The sequence below is a fragment of the Rhinolophus sinicus genome, chromosome 4 (assembly GCF_057876585.1).
Source record: "Rhinolophus sinicus isolate RSI-liver-muscle chromosome 4, RSI-T2T, whole genome shotgun sequence".
Lineage (NCBI taxonomy): Eukaryota > Metazoa > Chordata > Mammalia > Chiroptera > Rhinolophidae > Rhinolophus > Rhinolophus sinicus.
In genome coordinates, this window is record NC_142504.1 from 8375251 (window position 1) to 8400500 (window position 25250).

The window sequence follows — 25250 nt, forward strand, 5'->3', positions numbered from 1 at the left end:
ACCTTCGCACCATGTATATTAATATAGATCCTGAGCAGGCTCCCTCATCACTATCACTAGTTGATGCCAGAAGATTCCGGCATTTGTCAATCCTTCTTATTTTCGCAGGCCTGTGAGTCTTCATTATTTTTCTATGTCATCATGGGTATCTTAGGGAGCAATCAGGAGGCACTGCGAGCCACCGGGCACCTGGAACCAGGATTGAGCCTGTGTCTTCCCGATGAACAAGAAGATGCTTTCAGCGGCAGCCAAACACTTCTGAGATGGTGTCTCTGAAGGGTAGCATGATGTCTGGTCTCCTGTTTTTGGCAACGGGCATCCTCGGCAAATGGAAAGACTGGCTCCTCAAACTGCAGGGCTCTTCAGCCTCCATGTGGGGCAAGTACCCAAAAGAGAATCCATTTCTGAGTCAGGTCCTGCTCCTCAGGGCTCCCGGGCTCCTGAGTGCTGGCAGACCCCCCCACCCCCACCCCCGAGCCCCTAGATCCTGGCTCCCAGGGAGACCCACAGGGTAGAACCAGGACAGCAACTTCTGGAAATCTCTTCAAGCACAAACAACTGGAATGGCCAGAAGCGACAAAGCCTGACTTTAACTGAAAACGGCCGAAGACGATGCGACCCAAGGTGGAGCAGCTGAACAGTAGAAGTGAGGTTGGCTCCCGACGGGAGACTGAGAAACACTTTTCCACATCTGCACTTTTTTGTTTTGTCAGCAGCAAACTGCCTACTTACTGCCACTTTCGAAAAGGCTAAAACATTTAACCTAATCCAAGGTCTGAGGCCCCACAGGAAAGCCTGTTAGAATGTTAATGGCATGGTTTAACTACCAGACATAAAACTACAGCAGACTGGGCAACTTTGTTCCTGGGAAATCTAGAAGAAAAGACACAGGAACAGCCTGAAATGCAGACAGAACCCACAATGGGGAAAAGGAGGATGCCATTAGACTTGTGCTTTCCAGATGTCAGGTACTCTGCTAAGCTTGTCTCACGCTAGTTCCTTACACCTCGTTTCTCCTTGCAGACAGACATTGTGTAACAAACTGTAGATTCCAAAAAGATTTACTAGAGTCCAGCTACAAAATGTTCAGGGGTTGATTATATGATTTGTGTGCTTTGTACAGTATTAGTTTTCCTTACTCTTGCCGTGGGGATAGTTTACCCTCAGCTGAAGAGACAGGGATTTCGACCGCATTCTATAGCTTCAGAGAGATGAGGTGGCTTGTGCAAGGTCCACACAAGAGCTAGGAATTGAGCCCAGGTCTGTGTGACGTAAAAGCAAAGCACTTAGTGCTTTCTATTCATTCAACAAAAGTTTACTGAGCACCTGCTATGGGCCAGGCATAGTTCTAGCACCAGAGATAGGACAAGGAACAAAACGAAACCTTTACTCTCGTGAAGCGCATTCTAATGAGCGCTACGGAGCAGTGGTCTGCTGATAACAGACGTTCAGCATTGGCTCCCATGAGCCATTTCGCACCAGCTCCAGGATACCACTGGTGAGGAAGGGTCTGCAACAAACCAATAACCATATAATACGTAATATTTCTATGATATATATTATGTATTAAATATACAATAAATTATAGTTATGTAAGGTGCCTAGTGGTGATGAGTTTATACAAAATAAAACAGGATAAAGCAGCACTGAGTGACCAGGTATATGTGTATGTGAGTGGCCAGCGTGCTGTGGGGAAGTCAGGGGAGGATCTATCCTGCGAGACAACATTTGATCAGAGATTGGCTTTTCTCATCTGTAAAATCAAGCTAATGATTCTACCTATTTAATGGGGCCATTGTAAAGATTCAATGGAATGGCAGTTATTACATCATCTTGCCTTCGAGTATAGAGTAGGTACTCAATAAATGACAGCTATGAATACTTAACTTGAATTAATCTAGACATAATCTGGTACATAATTCTCATCTTCTTTAAACTGACAAGAATATAAAGCTTTCAATTCCTAAGAATCAAACTGGTATTTTAGCCACTTAAACAGGTTCTAAATGATTGACCAGCAGGCTGGAAATATTGCTGTAAAGGTGGGGTTGCTAAGTGCAGACTCCACAGCACCAGGCCTTGTAACAGTGAACTTTGGGACTTGCAGTCTCCCTGTTACTATAGAATAATTTGACTAAATTCTTTACCAGTTAGCACTTTAATCCCATATCAAGCCAGGCCACTGTCTCTCAAAGAAGTACAAAGAAAATTATAACTTTTCTGGGGATGAGCGGGCAGCACAGTTTTGCTCTTCTTCATCCTCTAAAGCTGAAAACAAAAAGATACACACAGATAATAAGCAAAACACACACTGCAGAACTGACTCTTAAAACACCTCTAAAGCTATAACATTTATTCCAAACGCAAGTCCCTTCACCAAAAGAGGTAAGGCAGAAAACCCCCAAAGATAAGGTTGTATAACATGTTGAAAAGGAACTAAGTATCGGGTTATTTTAAACTGAAGGGTTCATTTTTCTCAGTTTGAAGGAAGAGTTTAACTCCTGCTTTTATCCTTTGTTTAAGGTGCAGCTATAGATTCATTATCAGGCAAGGGGCTAAAGAAGGGAAAACCACTTCCTTCTCAACCTGCCTCACAAACATTCCCATTTTCTCTGCACGACGTCACGTGGACTCAGCACCATTAGCTGTGCCTCAGAGACGACAGTGGGGCCACGTTGCAAGGGCTCAAGATGCTGGTTATTCAAGCCCAGGCTCAGGACTCCGACTGGTCCCTCGGGATTCTATTCCCAACTTCCTCCCTGGCGTCACATCCAACAGGTAGGAGATGACGCCTTACACCTTGGACAGGTGCTTGCTGGTCCTTGTTAATCCAGGTGGTTATATGATTATGATGACACAGGCCCAGATGTCGCTACACCACGGGGTTCTCACATGGTACCATGTACCTCTCTAATCCAAGTGAATCAGGAGCTTGTCCTTGGAACTCTTGTTTTCCCCTTAATTTTTTTCAACACACTTTCACACAAGAAGGAGCCATCTGCAAATATCATGTGAACAAAACACTCCCTTCAGGAAAAAGTGCTTTTCACAGCCTTCATCCCCAGTTGCTTGTCCGGAATCCGCTTTGGTCACTCCTTGGTTTTCAATGGGAGAGGGAGAAGGAACAAGCAGCTCAAATGAACTTGTGTGTCTACGGTGGGGACAGTGCCCCCATCCTGCACAACCTCACCTGGTAACAGGTGAAGAAGGTAGCTGACTATTCCCCTCTGTGCTTCCACAGTCCTGGGGTCTCCCCTTCCCAACGCGCTCAGAACCAGGTGGGGTGTGACCTTCCAGGGGTGACCTTGTCTTTTGTCCTGTCTTCCCTCTCCATTCACTGGCTTCCTTCCAACATTTTCATCTTTTGCATTGTATATATTTCCTTATGTGTATCAAATCCTATGAGTATGGAGGTAAGCAACACACTTTTTTTTTTTTTTTTTTTTTAACGCATGCTGGCCAACTATTAAGTCAATAATTAAGGGTTTAGGGATTTTTTTTTTTTTTTGTCCCCATCTTTTCATATTTTGGGATTTACAGAGGACTCCTTGTTACCTAGTTTTTTCTGTAAATGTCCACAAAATTCGCCATCTAGTTGCTGTCTTTTTGCTCCCAATATCTTAATTATGAACATTTTCAAACCTTCAGGAAAATTTAGAGACCTGTACAGTGAACACCCCACCTACCACGCACGTTCTACACCTGTTAGCATTCTACTCTACCCGCGTCAGCACACATCTGCCCATATAACCATTCAGCAATCCAGCTTTTTTTTCCTGATGCATTTCAAAGTAAGCTGCAGCCCAATGATTTGGTTTCTGATGATATTTCACACAAAGGCTGGCCTCAGAATAACTCCTCTGATGTTCAACTGAACCACTCCCAGCAGATTCTCAGACCCCAGTGTGAAACTCCACCCGCAGGCTCTACTTAAAATCTACCCCCACCTCCAGGATTCCTCTCAGGCTCCCGCTTAAGCTTTCATTCACTGAAGCCCCACCTAACCTGGATGAATTCACCATTTTCCCCTCCTCCTGGTCTCCTCTCCCCCCTCCAATGTTTCCATCCTAAGCCTGTCAAGCCACCATAAAATGAATATTTCTAAAGCTCAACTTTACATGGAATCACATATTTCCAGCCAAGAATAGGTGATAATTTCACAGAGTATTCAGTACGAACGATTCCTCAGGTTGGGGGGGAGGGGGCACTTCAAAATGAAATGAGGCCAGTTCTGCTCTAGGCCCTCTCGGCCCATCACCCAACATTTTGTGACAACTGGAGTGTCACGTACACCCAGTGAGGCTTGTAACTGCCGCTCTCAACTACTCATTGCCACCGCCTTCAGAACTTAGTTACCTATTTTATTTTACTGGGAGAGACTAAGAGGGATTAATTGACTATGCAAGAGAAAAAAATTTCCGCTTTCAGAACATACTGGAAATTAGAAAGTTATCTACCACAATACATGGTCTGCAGTTCCAACTCAATGCTCTAGCCAGAATTCCCCATCTGGCTTTCAGTGCTGACCTTTCTCCTCTTAGCAAGGCTACTCTTCCTTGTAATCCAGACAAAATTCACCTCTGGGTTTTATCAGAGGCGGTGGCCTCATTAATCAGCACAAAGCCAACGTTCACCCCTTCTGGTAACACAGCCCAGCCAGTAAGTTTCTCTGGGCGGGAGTTCTTTAAAGCAGCAATTATGAGAGCATATTTCACAGGAATTTTTCTTTTTTAAAGAAGTCCTTTACAGAACACATTATTGCAGAAAATTTAGAAAACACACACACACACACACACACACACACACACACAGAAATAAAAGAAACATTAACCGTAATCCTGCTACCTAGGAACTAACATTAGCATCTTGATGTATATATGTCCTTTTAGACTTTAAAAAAATATTTTATAAAATTGAAATCATATTGTATATGGTATTTCTATTATTTTTTAATTGCCATTAAATATCAATTATTTTCAGTATTAGTTGACATGAATGGATGTCATTAAGTATTATTTGATGTAATTTTAATAGAGTCATATATATGTAGATACAAATATACTATATGTTAGAATAATATTTGTTGGACATCAAGGCTGTTTCACATTTTTCACTGTTCTAATGACCACTTTGGTGAAAAACTTTGCAGATGCTACTTTCCAAATACCTTTAATTGTTTCAAACACTAAATTTCCAGGAGGTCAAGGGTTGTGTGCATTTTTAAGATTTCAAATAACTTTTGCAAAATTGCTTTGTAGATTCAGACTTTCACCTGAGTAATTTCTGTAAGTCCTTCCTAACCCAAAGGGTGGAAAAGGTGTTATTACACTATTTAAATTTACATTTCCTTGACTTTTATAGAAACTGAACTTTTTATTGGCCATTTTCAATTCCTTCATCAGAGCCGCTCAGCGATGGTGTGGAAAGGAGAGGATATGGAAATGTCTTCCAGCACCTGCCAACCACCCTGGCAGGCCCACGAGGGCGCAGCAGCCTGGTGCAGGGCACAGGTGGACAATCGGACCTCTGTAACTTAGTTGACGTTCTGGAATCATGTCTTTCATTCCTCTCCTTTGATAATTGGATATATTTCTTTGGAGACACTACAACAGCATGTATGGGAATTTTAGATTACCAAATAGTCTTCACAAATCACTGCTATCAATATTTTGCCCAAAAAGTTTTGCATAGGGACCCACTAGCTGGAAGAAGTATGATTAAAGCCCACTCGCTGGAGAGAAAAACAAAAAAGATAAAAAAGAATATTTGGAAAGTTTCACTCATTGACTTAAAATCGCATGGGTAAACTAGAACTAGAACCGAGGGCTTCCACCTTCCCTGAGGTTTTAGCAGCAGAGGAAGGCTTACCTACACAAGTGTGCAAAATGCAGAAAAAGAATTTAGTTAGATGGCACACGTCTGTGGTCTGCAGAGAAGCCCAGAGGTATTCTAGAAGGGGGAGGGAGAGATATGGCAAGCAGTTCCCTGCTCTTCCCTCCTACATCAGGGGACAGTGCTGGCCCTGTGTCCCCAGGATCTAACCATAACACTGCGCTCCTTGGTGCAGAACAGACTGGAATGCAAAGCCCAGGCAGCAAGGCCCCCAAGCATCATGACTACAGGCTTTCAGAAGGCGAGTGTCGCCCACTGCAGCGACAAATGGGCACTTATTCTTTGCTGAGAGTCTTGGTTACCTGCAAAATGTCAACCCCTGGCTTCTGGTGTCAGCTTCAGATATGTGGGATGCAGCTGGTCTCTGGATATGTGTCCCTCCGCGTTGCAAAGAGGCCAAAACCCACTCTACCTCTCTAGCACTTCACGTTGGCCCCTGGGTGTCCTCATTGAGTTGCAGCTCCGAGGTCAGGACCCTTACAAGTAACAGCAGCAGACTCTGCTGCCAAGCTTTCATCTCCGGGCACCCCAAGGAGCACTAGGGGCTCGGTGACCCAGTGTGGTGCCCAATTACGGCGAGCATGGTGGCTGGTGAGCCGGGGCTGGTTTTCGTTAAGTAACAGCATCTAACCAAGTCTTCAAAGCCAGAGGTCCCTGACGCCACTGCTATGAATTCCAGCTGCTGTGTGAAACCGTATCCTCTGGCCTGCGATCCAGGGCCCTCCGGTCCTTCCCTGTCTTCAATTTAAAACATAGAGTTCAGGGAGGGAGACCCAGGCAGCCCCCTCCCTGCCCCTCTGACCCCCTCCACCATGACCGGCTGGCTCAGAACCTTGTGAGCGGAGTCAGGCCAGGAAAACTGCCTGTAAGACAGGGACCTCTAACTTTACCAGCCCAGTTCTCCAAGCTCAGGGAATTCCAAAGCATGGTTCCAGCTGACAACTTCAAAAGCTTGTCCAGGAAGCAGGCGGGAGGGAAGCAGACATAGCTGCTTGGAGGCTCCTGTGTTCATTTCCAAGAACTGCCTGTGTGTATTTTTGGATTGGGGACAGTGGCTCTGGGCTTTAGTGAGTATCACCTGGAATGTTGTTAAAACAGATCGCTGGCCCCACCCCAGAGTTTTCTACAGAAGTTGGTCTGAGGTGGGGCCTGAGGATTTGTATTCTGAACCAGTTCCCAGGAGAGGCAGATGCGGCCAGCCTGGGAACCACACTTTGAGAACCACCGAATGAAGGCATGACGGCTAACTCAGAATGCTCCTTTCACGAAGACTGCACCACAGCCAACTTCACATGGGACACATCTAAGAATTTCCTGACCAGATGAGGTGAGGAGGGCTCCATGGGGCGGCTCCCAGTGGCTCGGTGGGAGTACAGCTGTCATTTCTCAAACAGGACATCTATTTCCTGTAGAAACTCTGTGTGAAAAATCAGATGGCACAGAGTACTCAGCCCAGCTGACCTTGAGCCATGATGTCCACTTTGCAGCATGACCTCCTTCTTCTATATTTGTCCCATCTTCTTTGGTGCCCCTCCCACTCAGAAGAGATTCTACCCCTCTTTTCTGAGACCAGAAGGCCCAACTGTGCTTTTGAAAGTTGGATCACATTCCCTCCCCCTGCTTCCTTCCATGCGCACTCTGAAACCACTTTCACCATTCATCTTTCTGGAGCCCGTCTTTCTCAATCCCTAACCATTAACATGCTGGTACCTGCTGTGTCCTTGAAATTCTTCTCCTGAAATGCTCTGAATCGTGCCCCCCACCCCCCAAAAAATCTGTATGTGGAAGTCCTAATGCCTCGTACCTCAGAATGTGATCGCAATAGGGTCTCTAAAAAGGCAATTAAGTCAAAATGAAGCCATTAGGGTGGTCCTAATGCAACATGACAGGTGTCCTTATAAGAAGAAGAAATATAGACACAGACAGATACAGACGGAAGATCATAGGAAGACACAGGGAGAAGACAGTCATCTACAAGCCGAGGACACAGGACTCAGAAGAAATCAACCCTGCTTTTAGTTCCCAGAACCATGAGAAAAAATAAAGAACTTCTGTTGTTTAAGCCACCCAATCCATGGTACTTTGTCATGGCCACCCTTTTCATATCTGCAAATTGGGGCTAAAAGCTCCTGTTAGTCATGATGAAATAGAAAGCTATGCGGCCAGGACTCAGAAGATCCAGGCCCTCAGCCAGCCCTTCCCTGTGGCCACAGCCACCCCCAAGTCCCAAAAGAGACGGCATCAGGGCAAGGAACACGGTGCTTCCGGGGCCAGGCACAGCCCACAGACCACATGCAGCCTGCTGCTAATCTGCCCTGAACACATGGAGCCCACACAATCCCTCTGGCCTGTGGCATTCCGTGGGGACTCTTAGTTTCCCCTTACACCCAGTAACAGGGTCAGAAATTCACACTAAGTTGCCCAACAACCACCAACAACAGGAGCAAAGAACCCTGCTGTGTACTCGGACAGACCTCGCTAATCCATGATGGCACATGTACGCTAAGTTCGCCCTTGGCCTTCAACTCCCCTCTCTCGGGATTCTAAGCAGCTCAGCTCCTATGCAGGAACTAGAGCTGGCAATGAGAAAGGAAACCCCTTTGCTAGCCTGGGCCTACCGAGCAGCCTGCATATTTTGCCGAATGAGATGGCGTAACAGCTAAATGACTTAGATTTCTAAGGGACAGCTGGCACAATAAAATGAGGAAATGGCCTTGAGATCAAATAGCCCTAGGATCTAAGCTGGCTGACTCTGAGCGAGTTGGAGCAAACACTTAGGGTGTGCTTCCCACAAGCTCAACGCTGCCCCTGGTTTTAACATACATTACTGAATGCAGTATGTGCTACATGGCCCCACAAAGCGGGTCCTATTAGTACCCCCAATCTAAAGAGGAGGATACTAGTCATAGACAGGTTGTCCACACCCCTGAGATTTGGGTCCAGACTAGCTCCAGACTCCCACCTCAACACTTGGGTTGGGGTTCCCAAGCTTTAGAATGCGTCAGGATTGCCTGGAAGGCTTGTTCAAACACAGAGCTGGGCCCCTCCCCAGAGGCCTCATTCTAAAGATTGTGGGTGGGGCCTGAGAATCTGTATTTCTAACAAGTTCCGAGGTGATGCTGCTGCCGCTGGTACAGCGACCGCACCTGGAGAACCACTACCCTGCAGAAGGAAAAGTGCCTCTAATGATGACAAGCTCACAGAATAGCTGGCGGCACTCACGGCCCTAGTGGGAAACAGACCTAACACAGGCCTGGTACAGCAGGGGGGCCCACTTCCCTCTGACTCAAGTGAGTTTCGGGCATCAGCCAACAGAAGGGCAGGGTGGCCGTCTGCCTTCCTGTGTCTAAAAACTCTACCATCCCCTCCCCCGAGAGCCTGGGGAGTCGATTCCCGGGAAGGTGACCGCCCCCCACTGTCCAGCCTCAGAGCAGGAAACCCTGCTGTTCTGACTCATGGGCACTGATAAGATCTCATCAGAGCCTCAGAAGCGTGAATGCCAAAGCCAGCAGGCCTGAAATCTACCAACAGTCCAACTCGGAGAGGTACCTACGCTGGATTTCGTGTCTCTAAATATTAACATCTGAATTTTGCAAACTTTGCTTGTTGTTTTAAAAAGGCTGCTAGGAAGGGAGTGCGGGAGGGGGAATACAGGCCCCAGTTTACTTTTGGCCTAATGTTTCCCCAGACTGAGAACCTGTCAGTCTGGTAGGCCACTTTTGCCCCTGGCCAGGGTCAGCCTGCCTCACCCTGCCCCCATCCAGTCACACAGGGAACCCTGTCACTGCCACCCCAGCCCAGGGCCACCGCTGAACTGCAGTAACCTGGTCCTGCTGGCCAAGGCCCAGGCAGACAGCTCACTCGGGTCACTGGGATTCACACTTTAAAAAGAGGAACACGCTGATGAGATAAAAATAAAAACTGCTGAATGCAGAGGAGGCTCGCCATTCCTGGAGGGCATGTGGCCTTGTCTCCGTGCTGCCCTAGTGGTGGCCAAGGGCCTGGGGTAGACAAAAGGCAAGAGCCCAGCAACCTGTCTGGGTCGGAACCCTGCATGAGATTCCGGATGGGCAGTCAGTTCACCTCGGGTGGGAGACATCTGGAAATGGTGATTTCTCCCCCTCGCCCCACCAAACTCCTTGATAACTACAATAGAAATACTGCAGACAGCACTTAAAGCTTACTGAACTTGAATGTAATGACAGTACAGAATGGAACGCAAAACATTCTTATTTCAGCTCTCAAAACAAAACAAACAAACAAACAGAAAAAAAAGGTCGCTGCAGACAGGAAAGGACCTGGACCCGGAATTGCGGTCATCTGATCAGCAAGATCCAGGGTAGGCCCCTCCCCGCACCTGCTCCCTCCCTTCCACGGGTCTTGCCCAGGAACCACCTTTTCCAGAGGAGCCGCGGCTCTAGGCATGGCTAACCCACATTCCTGGGCTCCAGACCCTTCTCCTGTGAACCCCTGGACGGATGCCAGGCAGGTGGCCTAACCTGTCTGGGCTGTGAAGTGGGCTCACCAGGTTCAGGGTCCTAACCCAAATGGATCATGTTCAGAATGTGTTTCCTCTTCACCCCCATTTATCGGCAAAAGTCTCCTCATTCTGCATCTTTCTACTCAAATACAACTCCTCCTCTGAAGAGCGTGCCCTGGCATCCGGGGCAGAATTGAGGTGTTTCTCTTGGGTTTCTATAGACCCGGCTCACATTCCCACTATAGTTCTGGCCACAATGACACAGTGATTTGTTTTTCTCCTCCGCTGGAATCTGAGCTCCGAGAAGGCCGGAGCTGTATGTGCATCAAGGCCTAGCACCTGGTAGCCCCTCAATAACCACTGGCCAGAAGGATTGGTACCTGTCTGCTTCCCTCGCAGAGTTTTAGGTACAAAGGAGAACATAAGGAAAGTATCCTATAATGGAAACACCCTATGAAAAGGTAAAGAATTTTTATCTATAACGTAAGTGATTAAGGTTTAAAGCTTTTGAAAAAAAAAAAAAACGATAGCAGAAGAATGTTATGAGGGCCCCATGTCAAGTGCTACAGTGGTCCCAGGGGCCCAGACGGCATCCTGGCAGCCTTCCCAGCTCACTCTATAAGATGCTCAGTGACACAGCTTCCAGAGCTGCCCTTGCCAGCATGACACCCATGGGCACGCAAGGCTACTGGGCACTTGAAATGTGACGGTGCAAACTGAGAGGTGCTCTTAAGGGTAAAACACACACTGGATTTCAAAGCACACACAAAATGCACGTAAAACATTTCAGTAGTCACATTTACGTTGATGATGTGCATAAATGTAGAATCTCAATATTCTGGATACACTGGGTTAAGTGAAAAACATTAAAATGAAAGCCACCTGTTTCGTCTTGCTTTTTTAAACAGTTCTATCTAAAAAATTTTAAATGCACATTGGGCTTCAACTAGACAGAGATGTTCTAGATGGTCCACCAAGAACTGCTCTCTCTGACCCAGCCCTGGAGCCCCCTGAAATCTGCTCATTCCTGGGGATTCTTATGAATCCTATTCCTGTTAGTGTCCGTGTCCGGAGATTTCGCCATGTTATCACTCAGCCTTCAACCAGGCTCCTGGTGCCAAGAAACCCTCTGTGGGTGGGTTAGGGGTGGTCTGGCTATCTAGGGATGGCCCGCCTATCATCCAGGGCCCAAATGCACTCAGGGCCAGCGTGTAAATGTTCATTGCCGTGGCCTCAATTCAGCCCGTCCTGGCAGCGAGGGCTCATTGTACTGGCAGATTCCTGCCCTTATTTAGGTCAGTGGCCACATTACCCCAGAGTCCGAGAGAGAGTTTCTATGGGGTTTTGTTTTTGTCTTTGCCATTCTTTGCTACCCTGTCCCCTCTTTGCAGAAAACGCCACTTTGCGGAGGCACTAAAACTTTTTTAAAAACAGCCAGAGATCTGGTTTCCTCGTGCTAATCACTCCCGCATCCCAATGAAACAACCTTCACACATTGGGAGTTTGTTCCTATTTCCAAAAGTTAAATACATAGTTCAAAACCTAATACCACTTTATTTGGGAAAAAATCACATCCCATGCTTTTCACCTGCAGCTCAGTTTTCCAAATCGCACTTGAGACCAACGATTTCTCCCTTCCCCTCACAGAGGTGGGGCTGAGAATCAGAGGGCCACTTTGGCAATGAAATGTGAAACCCCTTGCAAAGCTCTAGAGAGGCCAGGAACATTTGGCAGGCCACTCCTTCCTGTCCCATGTGAAATATGGGACATATCTCCTTCCTCACAAAATAATCAGTGGCAGTGACTTACATGTGATACAGTTTTGAAAGGAGTCTTGGGAGAGTCTAGCGTCAAAGACCAATTATATTTTCCTATTGTTTATCTTCTACGTGATTTTATTTAAACAAATTATACAAGGCTGTATTCTCATTGTAAAAAAAAAAAAAATCCCAATAGTGCCAAAGTGAGTGAGTGACAGAAACCTCACACCACTGCCACCTCCAGGACTCTGTTGTCGGCTTTTGTTCCTGACGAAACGTGATGTCTGTCGGTCACATTAGATTGCCAGCCCCCCCTCCTCCTGCCCACCAGGCACTGCCTTGAGCAACAGGGCTCCAGGCAACCCTAACCCTCTTCCCATAGAGTCCATGTGGCTGAGAGCCAGGGCCCTGGTGGGAACAGAGGCGAGTGAGCTTGGACCACTGCTCCCAGATTTAAGCAAAGTCAACCTTTTACCGGTCTTAGGACTATTACAAGATGGTCTTTCACCAGTTCCTAGAAGGCAAGAGCCAGCACTTACTCCTCCTGTACCCCCAGTGTCCAATACAGGATCTGGCACCCAGGAAGCAGTCAACAGACATATGCTACACAGTCCAAAGGCACACCTTTTTTTAAAAGAAAATTACTGTTGCACAGTGATTTCCAGCCATCTCAGGAACTCTGTGGGATCTCTCCAGAATACGGGGAGGGAGTGACGCACCCAGGAAAGTGGCAGCCCCAGCCTCTGCAGCCCAGGTGGCCCCCTCTGATTGCAGGGCTAGGGACTCCCAGACTTCACTCCCAGTCTGTCCTGGGGCAGCTGCAAACACCAGATGGCCAGATAGCCCTGCACCACATGGGGACTCTGTGCATCAAGGTCAGCACCTCACTCAGGTGGCAAATGACCCACACCCACGCATCCAGATGGGCTTTCTGCAGGAGGCCGGCTCCCCAGGGATTTGTTGGGGGGGGTCAAGTTTAACCCCCTCCAAAATCTGTTTCAGCTACTAGTAAAATCCACCCATATTACTAACACTGTCTCCTCTGTTCAATCAGCAAACATTTACAGACCAAATGTCCCATGGAGGACCCTGAGCTACAAGAAGACACATGAGAAATGGTTCTGCCCACCAGGAATTTACAATCTCATTGGGAGACACCAAATCAAGAGACTGGAGTTAACTGATAATACAAGGCAGCAATGGGCCACACAAGTGGTCTGGGCGATCGGTCCTGAAGAATCAGGACTGAAGACTTGTTCCCTCTCCAGACTGCAAGGTCACAAGCTGTGACATTGAGCAGACCCCAAATCCTCACCCTCTCTCACCTTGTGGACACCTCCAGACCAAACAAAAGGGAAGAGGACGAGATGGGGAGTGTAGACTACTCATTCCCTCGGACAATGGGGAACGTGCAACAAAGCTTTAAGACATGCAGAACCTGTGACCCAGCGGCAAACTACCGGAAAGCAAAGGTATGCCGAACTTATTACTGAGTTGTGTAAAACATGTTTTACAAAGGAAAAGCTTAAATGTCAAACAATAAAGATTAAATGGAAATAACAACAGTACCTACCTCCCAGGGCTACGTGATGACAAAGTGGGTTTATGTGTAATGCTTAGAACACCGTCTGGTACAGACAAAGTTCTACACAGTCGCCCCCCCCCTTATCATCCACGGGGCAGAGGTTCCAAGACTCCGAATGGATGCCTGAAACCTCCGATAGTACCACACCCTCCATATAGTATGTTTGTTCCTATATATACATATGTAGGATAAAGTTTAGTTTATAAATTAGACACAGTAAGAGATTAACAATAAGAACTAGTCGTAAAAGAGAACAATTATAACAATATACTGTAATAAAAGTATGTGAATGGCTTTGGGGCCATTATGAAGTAAAATACGGGTTATCTGAACACAAGCACTGCGGTACCTTGACAGGCAATCTGATCACCAAGCCGGCTAAGGGGTTCACAGATGGCAGTGTGTCCAGCGTGGAGACGCAGGACAATGGGATGGGTCACGTCCAGGTGGGCAGAGTGGGATGACTTAAGATTTCATCACACTACCCATGGTGGCATGCAGTTTTTTAAAAAGCTTATGAATTGCTTATTTCTAGAATTTTCCATTGAGTATTTTTGAACCAAGACTGACCAAATAAGAGGGGCTATTGCGTAAAACTTTCATCGTCATCGTCATCTTTGTTATGGCCGCCGTTCTTAGACGAATTAAATGCCTTTTTATCTAATGCAACCATCTTACTACCACAAAGAACATTCCATGACATGGGGAAAAGACTGAAATATTACTGGGTGAAAAAAAGTGTTTTTTAAAACTATACATTAGCATGAGTCCAATTTTTTAACAAACATTTATTCATGAGCACACGGAAATAGAGGCTGGAAATGTATTTTCTGAGGTTCTAAGAGCAGTTATTCCAAATAGTAGTATTAAAAGCGAGATTTTTCTTTATGATTTGTGCTTTTCTGACTCCTCAAATTTTCCCTGTAAAATGTATTCTTTTTTTTGATATTTCTTTCTAATTAAAAAGTGAGAGAGTGGCAAATTTTGGCCCACCACCTACTTTTCATTAAACCAATTGGCTGGCTTCATTTAGCTCCTGCACAGGAGGGTCCGGGGGCTATTTTTACTGCCAGGTTCCTATCCCACTACAGATACTGCTGACTCCCACAAGGCAGCTTTTTAAAATGACAATAGAGTCTTTCTATAACAGCTAATTACCTCTGAGCCTTTCAACTGCGTCTAAAAGAGAACCAGAGTTTTAAAAATACCGGCCTCTCCTGCACTGGAGTCCTGGGGAAAGGATAAACCAAACTGGCTGGGTACTCATTTAGTTTCTGGTGGTTTTCCACTTTCCTCTGCTTGACTGTTGGAAAGGGAAGGGGGAGGGAAGGAAAATGGCCGCAGAACGGCAGCTGCGTGGTGCAGGGCATGACCTGACTGCTTTCCTGAGCTACTTCCCGTCCAGGTGCAGCCCACTCTGTGACAGCCCCAGGCCCAGATGTCATGGTCACACTTCAAAGCCACCGTACGAAGCCTGGACGTGACCTAAGGCTCTGCCACCAGGAGCTGCGCCGGGACGAGCATCATTCACCATATATTCTGCCTGGTCTCCTGGCCCCTAACTCTTCCTTATTTGGGAATTGGCGACTTAAATCCAGAACCCAACACTTGTCCCCAACACGCCAAGTGTGACCAGCAGAATGCCCAGACTCACCAGAGACCTGCAGTGGGGCCTGGCCGGTGGTTAATCCAGGGCAGGAAGGAGACTACAGGGTCATTGTTTCTGCCCTGCCTGCGAGAAGGCGCTGGTGTGGACGTCCTGCTTCAGACACCAGAAGGCAACCGGGGTCAGTACATCCCAGGGTTCAAGAGCTGGGCTCTGGGCTAAGGGAACTTTGGGTTCAAATCCCAGCTCCACTTCATCTTGGCCTCTGTTACCTTTTCTAAGTCCTGGTGTTCAGGGCTATAAAATGGGGCTGGTGGTGGTCTCATTTCGTTAAACACAAGGCACAAAAAGCATTTGGCTCAGTTCTTGGGCACATTAGATCCTCCAAGAATTGTGAGATTCCTTTAAAAGACAATCTGAGTGGCACCTGAGCCACGCTGAGAAGCAGGAAGGTCTTGCCACAAAGTCTCTATCATTTAAAAGCAAACTGTGCTGTTGTCCATTTCCCATGGATGTCCTTGGGGCAGCTGGATGCTGCCAGCCCTCTGTGTGGAGGCCCCAGGCGTGCCTGGTGCAGGCTAGTAAACAGGGCGAGAAACCCGACTCCACAGAAAATAAACAAGCCCTCCTCAGAAAGACCCTGGCCAGGCAACCCCATGCAAAGGCCCCAGCTGGAATTCCAGGCTGTCGGCAGGCTCTCAGGCCTCTAAAGTCTCTGGGGAAGAGAATTCCACACAAGGGCCTGGCCAGGAACGAGGCGTCCTAAAGACTTTTCTAACCCATGTTCACGTATCTCAGCTCTCATATCGACTCTTGACCAGCCCCTCACCATGGAGACACATGATGAGAAGGCAAATTGTTCTCTCAGCTTGGAATCACCCTCTATGTCAAGTCCTTGAGTAGAGGACTTCTCAAACTTGAATCACAGATCCCCTGGTAAAATGCAGACCGAGTCTGTGGGTCTGGAGTAGGGCCCAAGCTTGCATTTGGAACAAGCTCTCAGGGGAAGGCAATGCTGCTGGTCTGGGAACTGCAGGGGCTGGAATCCTTTGGAAGAGATTCTGAAAGGAAGCCGGAGCGGGCCCAAGAGCAGCTGAGGCAGGATGCACCAGGGCGCAATCCCACCTGAGGCTTCAGCCGGCAAGAACCAGAGGACCTCTCACCTCTGGAACCAGCTTGCTAGAGTTTAGGTGTAAATGCCCATGCGCGTTTCTGAAACCACCACACAAGTGGAGGCTGGCAGAGAAAAGGGACAGGACAAGGGAAAGCCTGACAGGTGGCAAAGAGGACCAATCCCTGGTTACGACCATAGGAGGGGAAAGATCACAAACCGTGGGTTACCCACCGTGGCTCCTCTATCCTGACAATGACACCCGGGGCGGGCAGATGAGGAAACGCGCTCCGACAGGTAATGCCACCTAACCTGTGTTAGTTAGTTAATCATTACCAGAGGCACGATTTGATCCCAGACCAGGCCTTTCCAGCTCGAAAACCTGAGTGCTTTTCTCTACACCCTGATGTGCAGAAGAAGCCAGGACCCTTCACCCAGCTTCCCCAAAAGTTAATACAATCTTACAAAACAGTGCGATTATCAAAATCAGGGAGCTAATGGTGAGGCAACTATTCACTACCCAACAGACTATATGCACATTTCGCAGCGTCCACTAAGGTTCTTCTCCTGCTCCAGGAACCAGTCCAGGACCCCACATTGACTGGATTTAATCACCACGCCTCCCTGGTCTCCTCCAATCTAGGACAGTTCCACAGGCTTTCTTCGTCTTTCGTGATCCTGATATATTTTAAGAGTACTGGCCGGTTAGTTGCAGAATGTCTCTTAATTTGGGTTTGTTGTCTCCTCGTGATTAAATGCACATTATGCATTTTTGGCAAAAGTGCCTTAGGGCTGAGGCTGTCCTCTTCCATGCCTGCTTCGTCCCGTTAGGGCAGGGTCTGCGTGTCTCCCCTGGAAAGTTACTACTGTTCTCTTTGTAATTAATAACTATTCCGGAGGGAGTTCCTGGGAGATTTCCCGCAGGTCTGAACAGGTGACTCTGGCGACACTCCTGTTCAAGCGCTCTGAGGCTAACGGAGCAGTGAGTACAGACCGGACTCCAGGAGTCTGGTTCCATGGTTAACGGGCAGACGCACAACAGACAACCTGCAGGAAATTCCAGCAAATCTCCACCACGACAGCCTTAGGCATAAAGCCGGCCTGGGGAGTTCGGTCATCTCAGAAAACTACAAACACAAACAGAAAACCCCTCTGTGTCAACGTCCCAATGGAAATGCTCTGAAGGGCAAATCTAGCACCCTACAGTGTCTGTGCCAGAAAACAGGCATGTGCAGGTAATGAGTCCCCCAGACTAAGTTGTTTGTTCCAGAACGGGGCTCTTAGTCTGCAGCAAAGCTGGACATGCTTAAAGAAATGGGATGTGGGAGAAAATACCCACACGTCTTACAGAAGAGCGGGCAGAATTTAAGATTTACCAAGTAATAAATAATAGCTGTCATTTATAAGTGACGGGCCAGGTGTTCTGTGTGGCATGCGTGAGGGGCGGTCCTCGTGGCAACCCCGTAGGACAGGTGGGGGGAGGGGAGCTCCTCACTGTCACCCACAGCTGGGTTCTGACGGCTCTGATACTGAAGCTTCCTGTCCCAAGGGGAAGTGTTCCTTCCCTCCCTCCATGCTGGGGCACCCACAGCGTCAGCAGAAAGGGTGTTATTCCCATTTTAGGGAAGAAGCAGCCGAAACTAAGAGAGGACGCCATCCCCCAGCCAGGTAAGGGAAAATGGGGGTCTGAACCCAGCTATGCAACGGCAGGCTGTGCTCACCACCTCACTCTTTTCCCCGTGGCTTTGTAACTCTGGCCCAGGGTATTTCAGAAGCCATGGACTAATTAATCCCTGACATTATTATTAGTGATTATTAATCCCAGGCATGAGGCCGCATTCCCATAAACAGCATGACCTGCCTTCTCAGCAAGTCCCTGTCCTCCCCCCTTCTGAGGGTCGTACCAATAATTAGAACAACGAAAATTCTGAAGGGAGGGGATGAGTTTTTAATAATAATCATAATCATGACCAACCCCCCTTCCTAGAAAATTCTTACATCTAGACGGTCCCCACACAGCAAAACCCACGTGACGCAGTTTCCTGACACCCAGAGGAGAAACTGCTGGTGAGGGTGGTACCCCGATGCCTGGGTCTGAGGCAGTCTGCACTGAGTGCGGGCAAGATGCTGTAACTTCGGAGAACTCTCTGCAGATTCCTCAGAGAGAAAAAGCGCTCCCAGCTCCCAAGGACACACCTGCCTCTCTGGCCTGGGATTCCAGTTGAAGGCTCCATGCAAAGCTTGTGTGTCCTTGTACTGGCTGGGTGTGTGTGCAATCTGAGCCCTCTGCCCCGTGATGTTTAGGGCACTCTGCCACCTTGCAGGAGCAGCAAGGAGATTCTCCATGGGCCTCCCTGTGGCCCTTGGAGAGCTCCTGTAGAGATCCTGGCACACCCAGCAGGGCACCTTACCTCCAAGTCTGTCAGGTCTGTCTCCCTCTGGACTACACTTCACAGTAGCAGGGTTATTACTACTGCACTGGGAAGGGGGGCTCTGCCTTTTAGCCTCACTGTATCCCCAGGACCTGACCAGATGCCTGCAGAGTAGGTACTCCAGAGTATGTGATCACCAAGAGAACACAGAAATGAACAGAAGAAATGAGCCAGAAACAGATGGACTGCAAATCGGGAGAATCTGAAGGATTCTTTTCAAAAAGAAAGGTTTCAGTACGCTCCAGGTACATGAGCATTCGCGTCTAATATCTGGAGACCAGCTGAGGACACACACACATCACCGCTGGAATCAACTAACACATCCTGGCACACAGAGGGATACATGGATTCCTGACAAAGTGCCCACATTTTAAAACTGTGCACCTCCCAACTGAAGAATTAGGCAAGGCAGGCCGAGGAGGGCCCCTTCAGGACCCAATGCCACCGCTCCCACCCACTTCTCTAGGCAGACCCCCATAATCAGTTCCACCGTTCTTCCCAGGCCAGCCCAGAGGAGCCGGGAACTCTGCACCCAGGGCACTAAGTGTATTGCCCACTGCACAGCCCGCCTGCCCAGGAAGCATTTGGGATTCTGTTAGGGATCATGAGTGCTGGCTCGTACCCCATGCTGAGACGGACTTGTGGGAATCTGCTTCTCTAAGCAGGTGGACCTTCAGCGGAGCAACATTGGAGACCACTGCTCTGGCTAGAACCAGCAATCACTTAGAGCCGGTCCCATCTGCCCGCCCTCCCTGGACTGGAGTAGAATCCCATAAGCGCTGGGGGATTCCAGTCAGAACACCTACGTTTGGATGCAAGGGGAATATGGAGGTAACAAGCCACAGAAAGGGGGAGGGGCCAGGACTGAGGAGGTCCTGTGCTGTGCCCCCGCCCCGGGGGGTACTCGGCTGGGAGGGGGTCACAAGGAATGGACAGGACAGATGCCCAAAGAACCACGGGGCTAAATGTCACCAACTTGGAAATTTTGCCTCAGGTTGGAACTGGAATTCATTCATTCACACATTCCAGGATTTTTTCCTCCAATAGGTACTTAACATGCCTGGACCTGGATTAGAAGCATGAATTTGGCTTCAGATATGTCCAAGCTGTTCCCAAGAAGAACCTTGGGGGCCTGGAAGACACGCCAAGTGAGATGACATCCCCTGCGAGTGGCGGCCTACTGAATTCAGGACCTCAGACATCAACACCTTCACCAGGCGGAGCTAGAAATCTGAAGGTCCCTCATGTACGAACTCAGGTCTTTTTTTGACCTCACAACAAAAATAGCCACAGTTCTTCTGGAATGAAAAGGACTCAAAACATGGAGTTCAAAAGCCACACAAAACAAACCCAGGACTGGTGAGTCTCAGGTCAGCAGGGGCTTCCCGACCCTGAGGACTGACACAGACTACAGGCTCCGGGGGAAACTCTCCCCACCCAGTACGTCTAAGGCTGAATTCTACTGTCAGCTCTACCACAGCACGATGACATGGCCCCAAAGGCCACCACAGAGGGAGGTGTTGATAATTCTGGAAAAAGCCTTAAGAGCAGGGTACTAGGATGGGTGTAGCTGATCTGCTACCCGTCACTTACCAACGACGGTCATTGGTGGCTTGGATTCCTGAATTCCTCTTAGAAAACACAGTCCTGGGCACACGTTAAAAGGACTGCCCCTTACAGAATGTAAAACAACACCCCACAGTGTCCAAAGGCTGGGCTTCTGGGGGTTGTGGTCCCTGGAGCTTTTCTAGACAGACATCTCTACGTGTAGAGGGAATCTGGCCACCTCGGGGCACAAATCCATCAACACATAATAATGAACAATCAAAAGCTTCATTGGTCTTCCTCCCCCCTCCTTTGCCCTTTCCAGACTTGCCTCTGCCCTCAGGGTAACCCCATACCTCAGAGTAGCTTCCCAAGGCTAGCGTGAAGGGGTCCCTCCCTTCCTGTCCAGCCTTGCCTCTCCCTCCTGTTCCCTGGGGAACTCTCCCTGTACTTCAGCAGTACTTGGCCTTCAGACTCTAAAAGCATTCTGTCTTCTGCCTCTAGGCACTTTCTCCCTCTCTAGAACTCTGTTCCCTCGGCCTCTTCTTCACCTAACTTCTCCTGGTTGGTACTTCAGATCTTGGCATTCATCATCAGTTCTTCCAGGACCCTTTCCTGACACCCGCCTCACCCCAAGAGTTGGTGAGCATCCTGCTGCAGACGTCAGTGCTTCCCCCCACACTGGACCAGGACTTTCTCCAGTGTAGACAGGTCAGAGCCCAGCGGGGTCAGATTTCAACTACCTGGACGGGGCACAGAAGAGTCCAGCCGGGCTGCCCCCCAACCTCCTGCAATGACCTGAGCCCCACACAGGGGACTGGGGGACAGAAGGAATCCTGTGCCAAAGCCCTCCATTCCAGCCCAGAGGCATCTGGGCATCACTCATCCTTGGGGACAATGTCCAGCCCAGCTGCCTGAATGAGGGACAGGCAAGAAGGAATCCTTCCTACTCTGATGCTTTTCGTTTCTTGAGCCACAAGGTCTCTCATGTCATTCATGGAAAAACCATTTATGTCCTAATGGTGGCCTAAGGAGTATCATTCCTATTCTTAGACTTTAGTACCATTTTTTTTTTTTAATATAAGAGGAGCTGGGTTAGATGATGGACAGTCTACGACTTCAGTGAAGCAGGTCTGCCCAGTATTACCTAGTGTTGAGACGCAGGCCTTGAACTGGGAAGGTTCTACCAGTGAGGAAGCCCAGGCTTGTCACTTTGTGATAATACTGTGAGCTCTGTAACTCAGCTTTCTGTGCTTTTTAGCATGGACACAAAAATTAGTCTTAAGAAAAGCAGAAGAAGGAACCCAGGCACATAACGATGAATATCATCTGTGCCCTGGATACGAGAGACAAAGGAAGGTGTCAGCTACCCCTGAGAAGATGAGCCGACAGAACTTCCTGCCCATCCGTTCTGCTCACGCTGGCCTTCCCTCTGCCACTGCTCAGAAATGCCTCTTGCGTAGTTTTTCCCTTGATTCACGTGACATGAGGAGTCTGCTGCATCTGTGCTTTTGCTTTCTTCCCTTTTAAAAATAATTTGTGGTTTGTGTGTTTTTACACAATACAGATTAGCTGGCTGTGGATGAGTCACTGCTCACACACCGTCACTCCCGGCGTTTAAAAATAAAAATCGCATCTGCAATGCAAAGCTCAGCGCTACGCTTTTAGAAAAGGGTGAAAGACTGGGGTGCCAGTGCCCCCCTGGACCTGTGCAAAGCTTTTCCAGGTGAGGCATTTTAACCTGCAGGATTCTGACAACCTAGAAGCATCTCAATGCCCCACACCTTGACCTCCCACCCCTGCCCATGCATTACTCTCAAGGGCGCTGGCCAGGGGCCACAAACAGCCTCAGGATCCCAGACTCCTAAACCAGAAAAGGCTGTGGTCTCTGGCCACAAAATGTCACCAGGATAAGCTCCCTCAAACTAACAAGAAAGAGCAATCTTGAGTTATAAAATAAAGGCACAAAAGGAAGTGCGTCTGGTCCGAGACCCGGCAGGGCCCGCCTCGCAGAATGGAGCATCTGCGTTTGATCAGGAGGCCCCCCCAGATTTACACCTCCTACAATGGCTCACACTGGACCAGGCAGCTGGGCGCATCACTAGCCATCCCCAATTTGAATGTTCCTCTCTTTTTTTCGGTGTGGGCTGAAAGTTTCACTATGGAACACAAATGATAGCCCCCTCCGGGGCCACTTTCAGTCTCAGCCATAACAAGAAGAATTGGCAGGCCAGTGGCAGCTGCTCCCAGGCTTCTCCAGTGTCCCTGTCCCTATCCCTCTGGTGTGCCACACACACCCTCTCCCACACTTACCTACACAGCTGTGCCAGAAATGTTTCACCCACAGCAAGAGGTCAGGGCTGAAACCTCAATTTTGGGTTCTAAACCAAAGCCATTGCAGTGGCTGACCTCAGGGCTCTGTCCCCTTGTCCTATAAACTCGCTCTTGTCAGTTCAAGCACACCCATGATTTTAGGACCAGGCACCAAGCTGCACAGGGTAATGAGATCTGGCACAAACCAACGCTCCTCAGGAGAATGTTTCCTTGACAGAAAACAGGGACACGGCGTAACCTGACACCAATATGGTCATTTCCAAGCGCAGTCTGATTTTATGCCACCTGGTCTAACAGAGGGAACTCTCACGTTCCTGAGTAAAAGCAAATGTGGAAACCGTTTCAAGTTCAAAAACCTCTTAGCATTTTTCTGGAGAAGAGGTCAATGACTGGTAGTAACTTAGGAACGCAAGCTGGCAAGACACCAGAATGAGGAAGCCAGGCATTGTGGGTGTGGAGGGCACAAGTCAGGCCCCCAGCTAGCGGGTTCCAACCCCAGAGGCAGACGCCAGGAAAGAGGTGCGATTACTTGAGGGTGGGCTTCTCCTCTCTGAAAATAACCCGGGGATGATCGAGCGATAGGCTTCACGCCCAACTCCCCCAATTTCAAAGAGTGGGTTGTTTTAAGACTGTGCTTGGATTAGTGTTATTTCTGTGTGCTAGGCTTCCATTAGGTATCAGACTCAGAGAACTAAAATAAACCCAAAAGAACAAAGGAAGCCGGTGGAAGTTGCCATATGTTTTCCTCTTTTCAAGTCCACGTGGGCCAACTGGTGTGCTGGCCACTGCTCCCACAGTTTCCCCTTCAAGAGGGGCTGGTTCTTAAGAACGAAACACAAAGCCTTTAAAAAAATCAAGCAAGAGACAGTCTCCGCGCCTCGCTCCAAAAACGTCCAACCCTACAGAGACGGAGCTGTACATCGAGTCTCTGATTGCTGTTTTCCAGAAGTATGCTGGAAAGGGCGGTAACACATGCAGTCTCTCCAAGACTGACTTCCTAAGCTTCATGAGTACAGAACAGGCTGCCTTCACAAAGAACCAGAAGGATCCCAGTGTCCTTGACCTCATGAAGAAGAAACAGGAACTGGACATCAACTGTGATGGGATGCTAGATTCCCAAGAATTTCTTAATCTTATTGGCAGAATGGCGGTAGCTTGCCATCACGCCTTGACCCATTCCCAGAAGTATATCTGAGGAGCCCTGGAAGCTGGCCTCCACACCACCCCTTTCCTTCCAGCCTCCCAATCACCATGATCTCCTCACAGACCACCCAGAGCCCAGAGCACCAACCACACCGTTCAGGCCATTCCTGCTGGGAGTTATAAAACATTATCTTTTTTTTTTTTTTTTTTAAATCGCTTCTTGGTCAGGATTATGTTGATTTTTGTCTGATGGTGTCCCAGGAATTTAGAGTGGGAGGTAGACACAGGAGCCAAATCAAGAGTCACTCAAGCTAAAAATAACGGTGAGCCCTGACTGTGTGTTTTCTATCCTACAGGAGACTTACATTCATTTCTCAGCTACATGCCATCCAAATCAAAGAGGCTCATCTTGTTATTTTTAGTTTCTAGATGGGGAAACTGAGGTTATGCACAGAAAGATTACGTAAATCCTGAGAGCAAGCATCAGGCAAAGGATTTGAAACAAGGACCTCTGCTTTTAACCACAGTGTTCAAATGTCAGTAAGGCAATGCGAGTAATTAGTTTCTGGGATACCTCCCTTCTGAGTCACTTTGGGTCGTGGTAGGGTATGCGCTTGCTTCTATCCCCAAAGTACTACGCCTACGGAAGCTCGACCCATGGCAACTACTCCATAAACACTGACTGGATAGCAAGATTCTCAGCTCAAAGCAGTCGACCTCGGAAAGATAAATACAGCCAAAGGACTCCAAGAAGATTTAGCAAAATAATGTCCACTGATAACATAAAGACGTTCAATATGTTATATCATAGCTATTGCACATTGAATGATAACATCAGTATTAATATTTCAAGACTAGATAAAACTACTCACTGATTTTTTTTTAACCTAAGACTCAGCATTTTAAAAAATCCCCCTTTTTCAACCAGACAAATGTTCCAACAGTCAGAATTTAGATTAGCACTCATCTTGAAATTTCCATCAATTGGGTTAGCCGGTCAGTAAATATATTTCTGAGGACCACACTGGACCAGGCGCTGGGCTAGATCCTTCCCTCATAGCTGCTGGTTGTCTTTACTGTATCTCGTGTCCTGTGGGGGCTGGTGCAATGGAAATGGTTTGACACCCACTAACACCAACTGCAGAGGCCAGGGTGAAGGGTAGGCAGGTCTCAGCGGCACTGGTTATTGTATCAGACTATTCAAGATCTCCACAGTGTCTCAAATTGAATCCACTGAAGGACATCAAATTTGTCGTGCATTAAACTGAAATTTTTTAAATGCGGAGGTCAACATCTGCTAATAAATTGTTATAAAGCATTCCCAAACATGAAATTATATAAATCCTTGATAACATTTAACAT

The 25250-nt window shown here is 48.1% G+C and overlaps 1 protein-coding gene and 1 pseudogene across 2 annotated transcripts in view; one reads left to right on the plus strand and one right to left on the minus strand.

Annotated features, from left to right (window-relative positions):
• The window catches only part of EEPD1 (endonuclease/exonuclease/phosphatase family domain containing 1), a 95547-nt gene that overhangs the window by 46128 nt on the left and 24169 nt on the right, over nt 1–25250 (minus strand). The window lies entirely within an intron of this gene.
• Nucleotides 613–23940, plus strand: LOC148758322 (protein S100-A11 pseudogene; annotated as a pseudogene).